The sequence below is a fragment of the Ostrinia nubilalis genome, chromosome 1, assembly GCF_963855985.1.
Source record: "Ostrinia nubilalis chromosome 1, ilOstNubi1.1, whole genome shotgun sequence".
Classification (NCBI taxonomy): domain Eukaryota; kingdom Metazoa; phylum Arthropoda; class Insecta; order Lepidoptera; family Crambidae; genus Ostrinia; species Ostrinia nubilalis.
In genome coordinates this window covers 17,786,571-17,801,151 of record NC_087088.1, presented here as the reverse complement: position 1 = coordinate 17,801,151, position 14,581 = coordinate 17,786,571, and the positions used below count along the sequence as shown (strand labels likewise).

At 36.3% G+C, this 14,581-nt stretch overlaps 1 non-coding gene across 1 annotated transcript; it reads right to left on the bottom strand.

Annotated features, from left to right (window-relative positions):
* Window positions 1–14,269: 14,269 nt before the first annotated feature.
* Window positions 14,270–14,342, bottom strand: Trnav-gac (transfer RNA valine (anticodon GAC)). The gene has a single exon. It is a non-coding gene; the product is annotated as a tRNA-Val (tRNA).
* Window positions 14,343–14,581: the final 239 nt, after the last annotated feature.

Here is a 14,581-nt window from a genome sequence, read left to right as displayed (position 1 = left end):
TGGGTGTTTAGGCTTGGGCCAAATTCCGTGCCGCTGAGTGTAGAACTATTTCTGAAGTGTAAAATGACTTATAGAGAAAAATCAATTTATCAAAATTTCAAAATTCATTTACTTATCTACCTAAATATAAATATGGTACTGATGAATTTAAATAAAAATAGTTTAAATTTAGCAGACGCAGTTTTATTGCAGAGAGATTACCACAGACAACAAGATGGCGACATAGAGCGATTTGTCTATTAACTAGAGACGTAACTAAATACTAGTGTAGATCTGCTGAATCGGTAAATAGGGTTCAATATTAATAAATACAACACTCTCACCTAATTTGAACCCTTGTTCTTAAAACATAACTACTTTAAAATCAATACAAATAACAATTTGCATCTAAAGTAAACTTAAAGACATATTAATAACTCTCACCAAAAATTAACAGTTTTAGTAATGTGCAAGTTTTATAATACCAATTTTACTTCTAAGATACTGAAACTTGTCTCTAGGTAAAGCTTTAGTGAATACATCAGCAAATTGCTCCTTAGTACAAACATAATTGAGATCAATTTGTTTCTCTACATATTTCTCCTTTATAAAATTATATTTGACATCGATGTGTTTACAACGCTTATGGTAATCAATATTTTTGATTAAACAAATTGCACTTTGGTTATCTATATTCAAACAAATTGAATCCTGATTGAATTTACCAATATCTAATAACAGTCTTTTCAACCACAAAGCTTCTTTTGTCGCAGAACAGGCGGCCATAAATTCCGCTTCAGTGGTGGAAAGTGCAACGCTTTGCTGACGTTGTGTTGCCCATGTTATTGCTGCGCCGTTTTTGATAAACACATATCCTGTCAACGACTTTCTTGTAGACGTGTCTTTAGCAAAATCTGCATCACAGTATGCCTCTACTTGGTTCTGCTGTGATGTTTTATAACACAAACCATAGTCTTTGGTTTCTTTCAAGTATTTCATAATTTTCTTGACAACATACCAATGTGTATGATCAAAACAATTGAGATATCTACTCACCAGACTTACTCCATACATAATATCTGGTCTGCTCACCACTGCCAGATGCATAAGTGACCCAACTGCCTCTCTGTATGGTATATTCTTGTCTGCAGAACCGGTACTCTTCTCTAGTGTAGTGTGAGGGTCAACTGGAATGGCATTACAGTTAGCATCTTGCATTCCAAACTTATGAAGTAGCTTTTCAACATATTTTGTTTGGTGAATAAAAATACATCCTTCAGATTTTTCAAATTGTAACCCCACAAAATCACTTGGATCACACAGCTTTATTTCAAAGTTTTTCTTTAATTCAGATATTACTATATCTATAGAATCTCTCGAACTTGACATTAGGAGCCCATCATCAACATACAATAGCAAATAAACTTTATTATTGTTTACATTTCCAACATATGCACACCTATCTGCATGACTACTGACAAAACCAAATGACTTTAGTAAATTGTCAAATTTTTCATTCCAGCAGCGTGGTGCCTGCTTGAGACCATAGAGAGAACGATTAAGTTTACATACCAAATTTGAGTTTGTATCCAGGTCCAAGCCTTCAGGTGGAGTCATGTATATGTCTTCCTTGACATCTCCATACAAAAATGCAGTTTTGACATCAAATTGAGCAATCTCAAAGTTGTTTTGAGCTGCTTCTGAAAGTAAAAATCGAACAGTATCATACCTCACTGTGGGAGAATAAGTTTCTTTGTAGTCTATTCCTTCTTTTTGACTACATCCTTTGACACATAACCTTGACTTGAATAGTGGACCAGATGGCTTGTCTTTTATTCTGAAGACCCATTTACAGCCAATTACCCGTACTCCTTCAGGTTTCTCAATCAATTGCCAAGTTTTGTTCTTTTCATGTGCCATCAACTCATCTTCGATTGACAGTTTCCACTTTGCAGCATCATTTGAAGATATTGCTTCATTGTATGTTTGTGGGACTTGTTCTTCTGACATATCTGTACAAACATATGTATTACCTTGCATTTTATTCATTCTCGCTTTAGATCTTGTAATTACTCCTGACATAATTTCTGTTTTATCTATATTTTCTTGAGAACATTCATCTGAACAGAAATCATTATTTGAATCATCTTTTGTAGTATCAAAACTTTCAGTTGTGTCATAATCAGAAATGACAGTGTCATTCATGACAGTTTCTTCACTTTTTCTTCTTGAAGCCGAATCCGATAAAGGTAATATTACATAGTCTTGTTTAACTGAGTTTTCTAAAAAGACCACATCTCTGCTTATTAATACCTTTTTCGTTTTGGGATCCAGAAGCCTGTATCCTTTAGTCTGTTCACTGTATCCAACAAATATCATTTTCTCTGCTTTTGTATCCCATTTCTTTGATTTTTCTTTTGGAACATGAACCAATGCTTCGCAACCAAATACCTTCATGTGAGTTAGAATTGGCTTTTTACCGCTCCACATTTCTTCCGGTGTTGCAAAAGACAAAACTCTTGTAGGACATCTATTTGTAATGTAGGATGCAGTAGATATTGCTTCTGCCCAATACTGTTTTTGAAGTTTTGCATTTAACAGCATACATCTAGCTCTTTCCAGCAATGTACGGTTCATTCTCTCTGCTAAGCCGTTTTGTTGAGGCGTGTACGGAGCTGAGGTTTGATGCAAAATTCCAGATTTCTTCAAAAAGTTTTGAAACTCATTGCTTAGATACTCTGTACCATTATCTGAGCGTAAGATCTTTATGGTTGAATCAAGTTGATTTTCAGCAAACGCTTTAAAGTCTTGAAATTTTTGAAATACTTCTGATTTCTTCTTTATTAAGTATACAAAAACTTTCCTGGTATAATCATCAATGAAGGTTACGAAGTAGCGAGCACCTCCAAGAGATGGTACCTCCATTGGACCACAGACATCGGAGTGAATAAGTTCTAGCTTCCTTTTTGCTCTTGAACCTTCTGAAGGGAATGGAAATCTTGTCTGTTTCCCTTCCATGCATGATACACATGTCACTTTATCCGTGTTCTCTAATTTTATTCCAGTACTTTCTGACATTTTCTTCAAGTCTTCAAAGTTCAAATGTGCCATTCTCTGATGCCATAGATAACAATCATTTTCAGTAGTAGCAGATATGTATGCCAAATCTCTAGGTGTATTTAGCCTGTACATATTGTTAACTTTGGTAGCCGCCGCAACTTGTTTCTTTGTCTTGTTTAGTACTTTACAACCTTGCGTGTCAAACTCTACCTTACAGCCACTATTAATGATTTGACCAACTGAGAGTAGGTTGGTAGCCAGCTCTGGAATATACAGCACATTCTGTACTTGGATGGTTTCTATTTTACCTTGCGTATTGACCACATTCAGATTCACCTTACCACAGGCTTTTACGGAGAGCTTCATGTCATTGGCCACTCTTATTGTGGAAATCGGAGGTAGAATTTCATCATATAGTAGGTCACGGTGCTTAGTCATATGCATTGACGCTCCAGAATCAATGTACCAGTTACTGTCGTTGTTTGTGGATGCAGACAACACTGCGACATAACCAGAATCGGAATTCTCACTTGATTTTGCGTCTTTCTTCTTCTTATTTCTGCAGTTTTTGCTTATGTGCCCGTATTTATTACACACAAAGCACCTTGGGCCTTTACCACTTTTATTCTTATCGAAAGTTTGACCTTGTTTGACATACTGCGCCTGATTCCCTTTGTTTTTCACAAACAGTGCACTGGACTCAGAGTTTCTAACATCTTGCAGAAGCTTAGTCTTCACGGAATCGGCTGTTATTCTTACACCAGAGCTCTCAAGTGCCATTATCATCGGCTGATACACTTCGGGCAGGCCAGCGAGTAATAGAGTGCCAAGCCACTCGTCATTCACTTCAAACCCGATGTTTCTTAGCTTGTGTGCGGAGGTCATTATTTTGTTCACATAGTCTTCTATGTTCAGACAACTTTCAAGAGTGGTTGTGATCAGATCTCTTAGCAATCCAACACGGCGTGTCAAACCATTATCATCGAACGCTTTGGCGAGGTTATTCCATACTTCTCTTGCTGTTTTGGCCTCTTGAATATGTACGTAGTTGATAGGATGTACAAGTAAAATTATTTTCGATTTGGCCTTCGTGTCAAGTTTGGAATCAACAGGCTCCTTCGCCGTTATACAGCACCAAAGTTCCTCATGTTCGAGATATGTTTGGACTGCGAATTTCCAAGTGGGATAATTATCTCGTCCTGTCAGCTTTTCGATTAACGCCATTGTATTATTTGACGACATTTTTGCTGAATTTTAAAGATGGAACCACGTGAAAATGTTTGCAATATTTTTGCGTATTTCTCAATTTACTAACTGTTAAACTATTTGTTTTATTCTACTGTTCACTTTTATGCAAAAATCAGGTGGCCTGGGCCCATAACCTGATGAATTTAAATAAAAATAGTTTAAATTTAGCAGACGCAGTTTTATTGCAGAGAGATTACCACAGACAACAAGATGGCGACATAGAGCGATTTGTCTATTAACTAGAGACGTAACTACATACTAGTGTAGATCTGCTGAATCGGTAAATAGGGTTCAATATTAATAAATACAACACGAATGTTCAAGAATATTTATTTATTTACTCTTACTTATGCAAAACACTAAAAAATGCGCTTAATCCTTTAACTTAGTCCAAACAATATTGCCCACAGTAGGCGGCTTATAAAATTGTCGCTAGTAATATCAAAACATTGCCATTTGATATACTGCTACTCGCAAAATATTGCCAATTCTTCCGTGAAATATTTAATATGATTTTCAATGCGAGAAATTGTTATTCATTCAATACTAACATTTGCGTTGACGCTATTTGAATGTAGGTTTTATAAAAAAAAAACCTCCTCCTTTATTTATCATCATCATCATCATCATCATCTCAGCCATAGGACGTCACTGCTGAACATAGACCTCCCCCAATGCTTTCCATGTTGCCCGGTTGGTAGCGGCCTGGGTCTAGCGCCTTCCTACTACATTTATTTATGTCGGTCGAAAAACTACTAATTTTCAAAGTCAAAGTCAAAATTTCTTTATTTGTTTAGACTAATAAATAGTTCTTACAAATCGTCATTTTGCTGCAATGAAGAATGTTCACTAATTTTGTTTTTTAGCTTTCTGTATTCTCTGTAAAAAATAAAAAATACACGTGAAAGAATTATTTCGATACGTTAATTAGTTTCCAAGATATTGAATTTTAAAAGTGCGGGCGGCGGCCGGCCCGCCATTTTATGCGCGTGACGTCATATTACAACGACTGGCTCATATTTGTATGGGTGGAATCTTGCAAACTGAATTAAGACCCACTTCCAGGCAACCGATTAAGCTGAAATTTCGCAAACACATGTGATTTGGATGACCATGCAATATTATGATGACATGGAGCTGATCTGATGATGGAGCTGGAAGGTGGCCATAGGAACTCTATAATAAAACGACTTAAATGCATCGAGTTTGGGCTCGTTCGTTTTGTATTGATGAGTATTTTAATTCTATATAGTAATCGGGGTCTAATGATGGAGCTGGAAGGTAATTCGCAATAAAACGACACAATCGCATCAAGTTTGGGTTTGGTTCAATTTTAATTTCTGTGATGGGTCTGGGTGTTAATATGTATAATAAGTTTGTATTTACAAAAAAAAATTATTTAAGTATGTTTATATCCATTTTCTAGTGAGCGGACGCTGTGAATGTACGTCACGCGGGGTCACGTGACTGTCGGCGGGACTTAATATTTAAGCGAACTTTGAATGCCTATAAAATCATAACTACTGGGTATTTTTGAATGAAATAAAAACTAATGTATTTGTAAATGTAAAAGCTTAACTGTAACATAGGTTTCAAGTGATTTTGCATACCTAGTAACATTCTCAATTGAATTGAAGTGTCTAAATGCCCATGGTTAATTAGACTCTCTGGGCAATAAACAATCACAAAAGATTGACCAAATATTAATATCAAGATCGGAAAAAACACCAATCTCGAACTTTTTGAAGCATTTTAACAAATTGCGTAAATATCTGACGAAATACGTGGAAATAAATCAAAATACCACTGAATATGGCCAATGGTATAAACGCACAAACTTTTAATGATTATTTCCACAGAATATACCCGTGCGTTTCCCAGAAAAAATCTGCGCCTTTTTTGCATCATTATTATTAAGAGGGTGCTTTTATTTTATTTTCAATTTTCTTTTATATTCAATGAAAAACCACTCAACAGTCAATAATTTCATATTTTCATTTGCTGTATTGACTAATTAGTCCAGTCAATAAAGCATTATAGATGGAAATCCGTGGAACACAATTTATGACTTCTGGACTTTATTTAGACTAGTTAGGAGGTGAACATAGAAAAAGTCCCCGCCCTTAGCCCTTGAGCCGGCGGGGTGAGGGGGGTTTAAAGGTACCACTTTTCGGTTTTTCGCTTAATCCTCGGAAACTATGCATCCTAGTGACATGACTACTATGAACCCAAAAAAGCTTATTCAATTTGCTACAGGTGAGATAGTCAAGTTTTTCTATGTCTTGTATAGTTTTTGCGGCATCTGCTCCAGAAGGTCTGTAATATTGGAAATTTTATTTTTGTCTTACATGTTCCCATCAGGAAAAAATCGACTAAATCAACATTGAGCAAATATTTTAGACATGCGGAAGCATGTTAAGCCTAGTTCCAGGGAGGGGACTGCACTGTGCGTATATTTAGACGAATCAATTGGAGCCACTTTTGACTCCTCATCACTCAAAAACTACTGTGCATTAACACTTCAAATTTGGCTCATGTGTTGAGACTTGCAAGATAAACATCAGCTTCAAATTTCATAAATATGACTCAAACGGTTCTTTAGGTACTGTACTGTACTCCCCTCCCTGGAATTAGGCTTAACATGCTCCCGTATGTCTAAAATGTTTGCTTAATGTTGATTTAGTCGATTTTCTCCTGATGGGAACATGTAGGACAAAAATAAAATTTCCAATATTATAGACCTTCTAGAGCAGATGCCGTGAAAACTATAAAAGATATAGAAAAACTTGACTGTCTCACCTGTAGCAAATTGAATAAGCTTTTTTTGGTTCATAGTAGTCATGTCAATAGGACGCATAACTTTCGAGGATTAAGCGAAAAACCGAAACGTAGTACCTTTAAACCCCCCTCTCCCCGCCGGCTCAAGGGCTAAGGGCGGGGACTTTTGCTATGTTCACCTCCTAACTAGTCTAAATAAAGTCCCGAGGTCAGAAATTGTGTTCCACGGATTTCTCTCTACACCGTCGTTAAAGCATTCATTGACTGGACTAAATTAAATTCATTAATTTTCATGAAGGTAATGATCGTTATCGAGCATTTTGGAGTAAAATTAAGTTTGACATTAATTAACATGACTAAAGCTTTACTGAATTATTGAAAATTAAATTAAATATTATATAATTTTATACGATTCGTGTACGTACGTACGTACGTGTTTCTGACAAGTGTATTTTATATCGTCTGAAATTATAATTCATAATAATTAAATAATGAATAAAATGAAGTAGGTAAGTCACTGAAATACATTTACATTTCTATATCGGAATACTAACTAATCTCTTCGAAGGATACATCACAAGATAAGTGTCAAACAATTCAAATAGAAGCTTTTCGGTGTATGATATAGAATTTCATCTTTGCCAATAATAATAAAAATAGAATAAGAAAATACAGAGACGTCCTTCTGCCAGTAACTTGAGCTTAACACTGATGGACTCTGCCTATTCTCACAGCCGACGATTGCAACTTTGAGTGGCTGCTTACAAAAATAAGAGGCCGAAACATACATCGGAATGACCCTAAATCTTCGTTTGTAACCACCTACACAAACACAAGCCAGATTGTATCTTAACTCAGTTATAACAAAGTTCGATTCAGTTTACGGAGTCAAACCACGTAAGTCTGAAAGGGTGATTCGGCGTTTGCGAGCGATCCCAAAAAATCTCGTCGCCGCAAACGATAGTGCTCATTAGAGTGAAAGGACAAGCTTTTTCGCTTGGCTAAAGCAGTTTTACCTTGTTACGACGTGTTTTCAAGGATTCAGCGTAAGGTAGAGAACGTTGACTCGATCACTTCTTGATAATATTTCGGCCAAGTGGTGGGGTTTTTGCGGAAAATGATTGTATCTACACGAAAAACTTTTCTTGATATTTTTTGGTTGTGTTGATGCCTTTTCTAACTTACTCTTATACTGTGATACTAGTAAGTATACAGTTCGCATTAATCCCAACTAATATTATAAATGCGAAAGTAACTCTGTCTGTCTGTCTGTCTGTCTGTCTGTCTGTCTGTTACGCTTTCCCGCTTAAACCTAGCAACCGATTTTGATGAAATTTGGCATAGAGATAGTTTGAGTCCCGGGAAAGAACATAGGATAGTTTTTATCCCGGTTTTTGAAACAGGGACGCGCGCGATAAAGTTTTTCTGTGACAGACAAAATTCCACGCGGGCGAAGCCGCGGGCGGAAAGCTAGTACTACATACTTTATATCAAATTCGAGATAATAACTTGCCTACGCCGTTTAATTTTAGCTATACCTATATTTATTTCGCCTGCTGCAACTCCGATCAACAACAAATGCGTGAAGGCCAAGTTTCGTTCCATTCCACATATTTTAGCCAGATTATCATTTACATCCTGTAAAAGAATAAGTCAAAGTAATACTTGCAATAGTGCCGAAATATCGGAAACTCAAAATAAAATTAAGGTACATGGTAGCAATACAATAAGTCATTTATAATTCCTCGTGTTTCACAATAAACACCGTAATTAGCTGGCAACATTATGCCATCGCCCGTATCACGTTATTATGAATAATGTGGCAATAAACGCAAACACGATTAGTTTCGGCCTCAAAGGCCGCAGCATTCAAGTGACAATTAACACAATACAACCTAATAACTAATTAATTAAGCCTATTTGTAAAGGTATGTCAGTTGCAAAGTTAACTAAATTGTTAATTATAGTTTACTTACCCTTATTAGGAAACAATAATATTTTTTTTGTGCAGAACAAGGACCGCAATCGCGCCTGATGTTAAGTGAATGCAGTCTAGGATGGTACATATCTGCCTTGTAAGTGCCTATTCACTCTCGCCTTGAAAAGGCTGGATTATAGTGTTCGGGAAAGATAGCTCTATTTAAATCTGACTATTAAAGAAATGATAGATTTGCTTCGATGCAAATGGTGATAGATTTGAAAAAACAAATATGTTGTCTAGCTAAATTACTCACTTTTCGATCACCAAACAAAGGAGAACAAATGTAATAAAAGTCTGAGTGACTGAAATTGTGATAGAGACTTAAGTAACATACCATGAGCACAGAATAATAATAAGTACTACGTACAGAAGTTTTACTTCGCGAAGGTATTTAAAAAAATGTATGCTCAATGTCATTAACAATATGGTGTAATTTAGCCTGTCTCAAGAGTCAAGCACCATTTTGTTGACAAACGTCAGTGACCGGCACTGCGCCGAAGCTATAGGGCTGACTTCGGTAAAATGATGTGACGCGAGGTGCCAAACTGCGGAAAATGGCGGAGGAAATACATGATTTAGCATGAATTATCATGAAAAATATTAACTACTTATTTAGATACCTCTCAGTGTCTTGAGGCAACTTAAAAAAGTACATTCTGTGTTTTTATTATTATTTAGGCAGTTAAATACTGCACAGTATTTAGTACACCATTTTCTTTATTTTCTTCCATCATACACAAGAATACGCGTGCGTGAGTCAATGTTCGCTCGTATGTGAGGCCTTGTCGAATAGTATCCTGTAGGTGGGCCATCGTGCGTGTTTTGTTTTCGATGTAAACTCGCGGAGATGAACAGGCCTGCCATGTATGTAAATAAATCTTCTACGAAATCCAATTCTATGCTCCTGTAGGTACTTCTATGCCAAAACTAGTAATAATACGCTAGTTGGTATACAGAAACTTATCTCATATTAGTTGGAACTTGGCAACTTAGCAACACGCGTTGACATTAGATTTTTACGACTGAACTGTTTTATGTTATATAATACATAGCAGTAACTATGAACATATAAATTAGCGTTGCCTTAAAGTAGGTTCAGTTGAATTCATCTTCTTAAATAGATTTTGCACACTGTGCTATCAATATATACGAGTATAGCTTTAAAACAATCTGGCAGACATATTTATTAAGGAATCCAAAACTACCTATACTTTTCTTTTTATTTCTTTTTACTTTTCACAGTCGAAACTGTTAAAAAATATCGTTATCATGGGTGTATCTACATTTCTTAGTGCTAGCTTAACAGCCCAAGGGCAAGCCAATCGTTTTGTGATTCACAGAGTTAAATGTCAACAGCATAGAAATGGTGCGTTTAACTGCATCTGTTTCCTTGGTGATTAAATTTCAAGGTGCATTAAATTTAGTTTATTATATTATACTATAGGTACAGTAAAAGTCCGAGTAACATTTACACTAAAAGGCACCCGCTGAAAACCAGTGTCGGCCGTCGTCGTGTCTTGATTATTGCTGGTTTTGTTTTGTTTTTAGTTCATTGTGTTGTTGTTTTGGTGTCAAATAAAGTTTTTGTTATTCTTATTCTTAAAAATAATTTCAAGGGCTGTAGCTGCCGGGAGTTCGGTATACTTTGCACAGACTTGGCCTATACGTTATTATTTGCAGAAGCAAAATTGACAAGCGCTAAACATGCTCTCAGGCGGTTCCGATAAAACCTAACTGTGTCAGCCGTGGACCTAAATTATAGAGCACTTCAAGTCAAAAGCATTATTACTATCGACTGTGCAGGCATAAAGTACCTACAGGCTGTAACCATCTAAGCTTGATTAGTCTAGATCAGTGGTTCTTAACCGGTGGTCCGCGGACCACTGGTGGTCCCTGGAGGCATTCCAAGTGGTCCACGAAGACATCGTAATTAACAAGTGACGTGACGTGATGAGTCGAGTCAACACAATGCAAACTGCGCACAGTGAGCGAGAAATCGACCTCCCCTTTCATAGGATTTGAAAAAAATAAACAATAATAAGTGGTCCCTGACAAGACAGAAATTTGGTAAAACGGTCCCTCGTGACTTAAAGGTTAAGAAACACTGGTCTAGATCAAAGGGAATGGAAAGAAAATCTATTGCAGGATACAATTAGTTATACCGGGCTTTGTACAGTTAGCATCAAATACTTAGTTCGTGAAACCCAAAGTGGCCAAAAAGTTTGCAACTCGTCTTTTTACAACTGGAATAAGGTTGTCAACTTTTGCCATTTTTGGTATTACAAACTATTTTACGTTGACTGTACTATCTAAATATATAAAAGGAGAAACTGACTGACTGACTGACATATCAACGCACAGCCTAAACGGCTAAACGTAGGTACTTGACATTTGAAAGGGACGTAGTTTAGGTACCGTAGAGGTGCACTAAGAAAGGAATTCCCGAAATTCCCACGGGAACGGGAATTAGGGGGAAAATCCTTTTGTATGAAAAATCTAAACCGCTTAAGTTAGACGCTTGAAATTTGGCATGCAGGTACCTTAGTAAACTTAAAGCTTAGTTACAACAGGATATTGCTAAATTCCCACGGGCACGGGAGTTAGCGGGAAAAAACATTTGTATGAAAAAATCTAAGCCGTGTAAGATACATGAAGGGGGTAAAACGGGATCCACGCGTACGAAGTCGCGGGCGGCCGCTAGTTTATTATATTCCGTATTAAATGACGACTATTTTAAAAACAACAACATGGCGTAGCAATTTGATTTGATTTGTAACAATTCCCTAATTTTTAAGTGGTAATGGTAACAAAATTCTTGTTATATGTTACCATAGGGGTCACTTAAAAGTTAGGGATTGATGGTGAAAACGGGCATTAGACTCTCATAACAGCGACTATACTTTGCTGTCCTAGGTACATATTGTATGTTACTATATACAACATACAATATGTACCTAGGTACTTAAACAAAAGTAAACCCATTTAGAAACTTTTCTTTCTAAATTGATCTGACGGGGAATTGAACTCAAGTTCCTCTCCTGACCACTCAGTGACCTACTGCCATTACGATCCCCAAATAGAACAGCCTACACATAAGTACTTGGCGCTGGCCACAAGTCAATAATACGGTACACTGGCCAACTATTAAGGGCAATAGGAAAAGTTCAGCCCCACGCCTAACGGTTTGACTTACACTTCGCTGCTTTGATCGTTACATAAGCCACACATCAAACAGAGCAAACAGAACATTTGTGATAAACATAATGGTAATTGCAGTAGAATCAGGCCTATTCATCTCCGCGAGCTTACATCGAAAACAAAACACGCACGATGGCCCACCTACAGGATACTATTCGACAAGGCCGCTGTCAAGTCAATGTTCGCTCGTGTGTGACACGAGCGAACATTGACTCACGCACGCGTATTCTTGTGTATGATGGAAGAAAATAAAGAAAATGGTGTACTAAATACTGTGCAGTATTTAACTGCCTAAATATTAATAAAAACGCAGAATGTACTTTTTTAAGTTGCCTCAAGACACTAAGAGGTAAATAAGTAGTTAATATTATTCATGATAATTCATGCTAAATCATGTATTTCCTCCGCCATTTTCCGCAGTTTGGCACCTCACATCACATCATTTTACCGAAGTCAGCCCTATAGCTTCGGCGCAGTGCCGATCACTGACGTTTGTCAACAAAATGGTGCTTGACTCTTGAGACAGGCTAAATTACACCATATTGTTAATGACATTGAGCATACATTTTTTTAAATACCTTCGCGAAGTAAAACTTCTGTACGTAGTACTTATTATTATTCTGTGGTAGAATCTAAAATGAAAGTTTATGGATATTAATAAAATACGTCCCACTCCCAGATAATTATCATAGTTAATGGCTTGACACGCTGCCGCGTGTCTAGATAATATTAAATATTTTACTAGTAATAATTTAAACACTAATAATCGTTGCAGTCTGTACTGATCTTCAAGTAAACGAATTTCTACTGGTATTTTAAAATTACTTGAGGAAATAAAATGAGAAACAGTATTATTATTTAAGAATCATAACTTTCGGGTAGTCGGGTAAAAATTACATGTAGCATTTACCTTTTTCTTTCTCTCTTATTACTTGCAATATAAACTTAATTTAGCAACGATGATTTGCATTAAAGCTCAGTTCTCTGGACATGTATTGTTTGTTCAATTTGTGCTATGGAATTACTAAGCTATTATATCCCTTTGTTAAAGTTGTCGCTAGTTGCAGGAAAATCATGAGGAAAACGCTCCGCGGAAAATAGCAGAGTATGAAATAGAAATAACAATAAGAAATGATTTCGTCGATCATCTACTGCTAAGTGACTGTGCGATAAGTTTTCTAAAGATATTTTTGTACAATCATATTGAGATATTTTCATCAGTTCAATCATCAATAGATTTATGATTTAGACATTTATAGCTGAATCACTCATGAAAAGGAAATTGAATAATAAGTCTTGTAGTTCTTTATTGGGATATTTTAACATCATTCAAGTATTTTGAAATAGGTATTACGTCTTTATGCATCTCTTTCTGTATAATACTTATAGACCCACAGTTTTAATAATTTTGATATGATATGGTTTTTTGCTGAAAAAGATATGCATTTTGTTGGAAAGTTAGAAACTTTTTGGTTAAACGCAAGCATATTTGAATTTGGCACTCCGCTGTCAATGTAAGGCTGCCAGGCTTCTGGATCAATCGCTCGATCTCATGTCCTAGTCTCTGTGTGCTGTATGTTCTAAAATAAATCCGTGGTAATCTTCGTGGTCTTTTCCTTCTTACGCTCCAAATTCCAAACACATTTTTTCTGTGATTTTTGACTAAGCAGCTTAAATATTGAGAGGTTTTCCAGTATTTCCAACTAATTAATAACGATTCTAAAGTATATGAATGAATATGAATTATTTTCACAGTTTTGAAGACACCAGAATTTATCACTTCTTCTTGACACGAATACTAAAAACCGAGCCAAGTCTTCAAAATTCTCATTTCAAACGGTGCAATTGAATATTCAATCCGATTGCAAATCCCGTTGTAAGTAATTTATGGTGTTACAGACCACTTAGACATAGACACTGCACAAAAAGGCTAAATTACCAACTGCAACATAAAATGGTTATTAAATTTTTAGGGATTAGAGTCGCTTCTCCAACTAAATTATAAATAACTTGAAAAAATCGAACTGCCTAAGGCGGGAATCGAACCCACGACCTTTTGCTTGTCGGGCGAATGCTCTTCCATCTGAGCTACTTAGACTCTGGATGAACCGCCTAGGCTGTTCAACATAAAAGTATTTACTGCCCATTATTGGGTTTAATTATTTTATAATGAATTAAAAAAAAACACATCGTTGCTTCGTTCGTTTCAGCCAAATGACGTCCACTGCTGGACAAAGGCCTCCCCCAAGGCTTTCCATAACGACCGGTCCTATGCTACCCGCATCCACAAACAACACATATTTTTTCATTATTGCTTAATCACAGACAAATCGCACG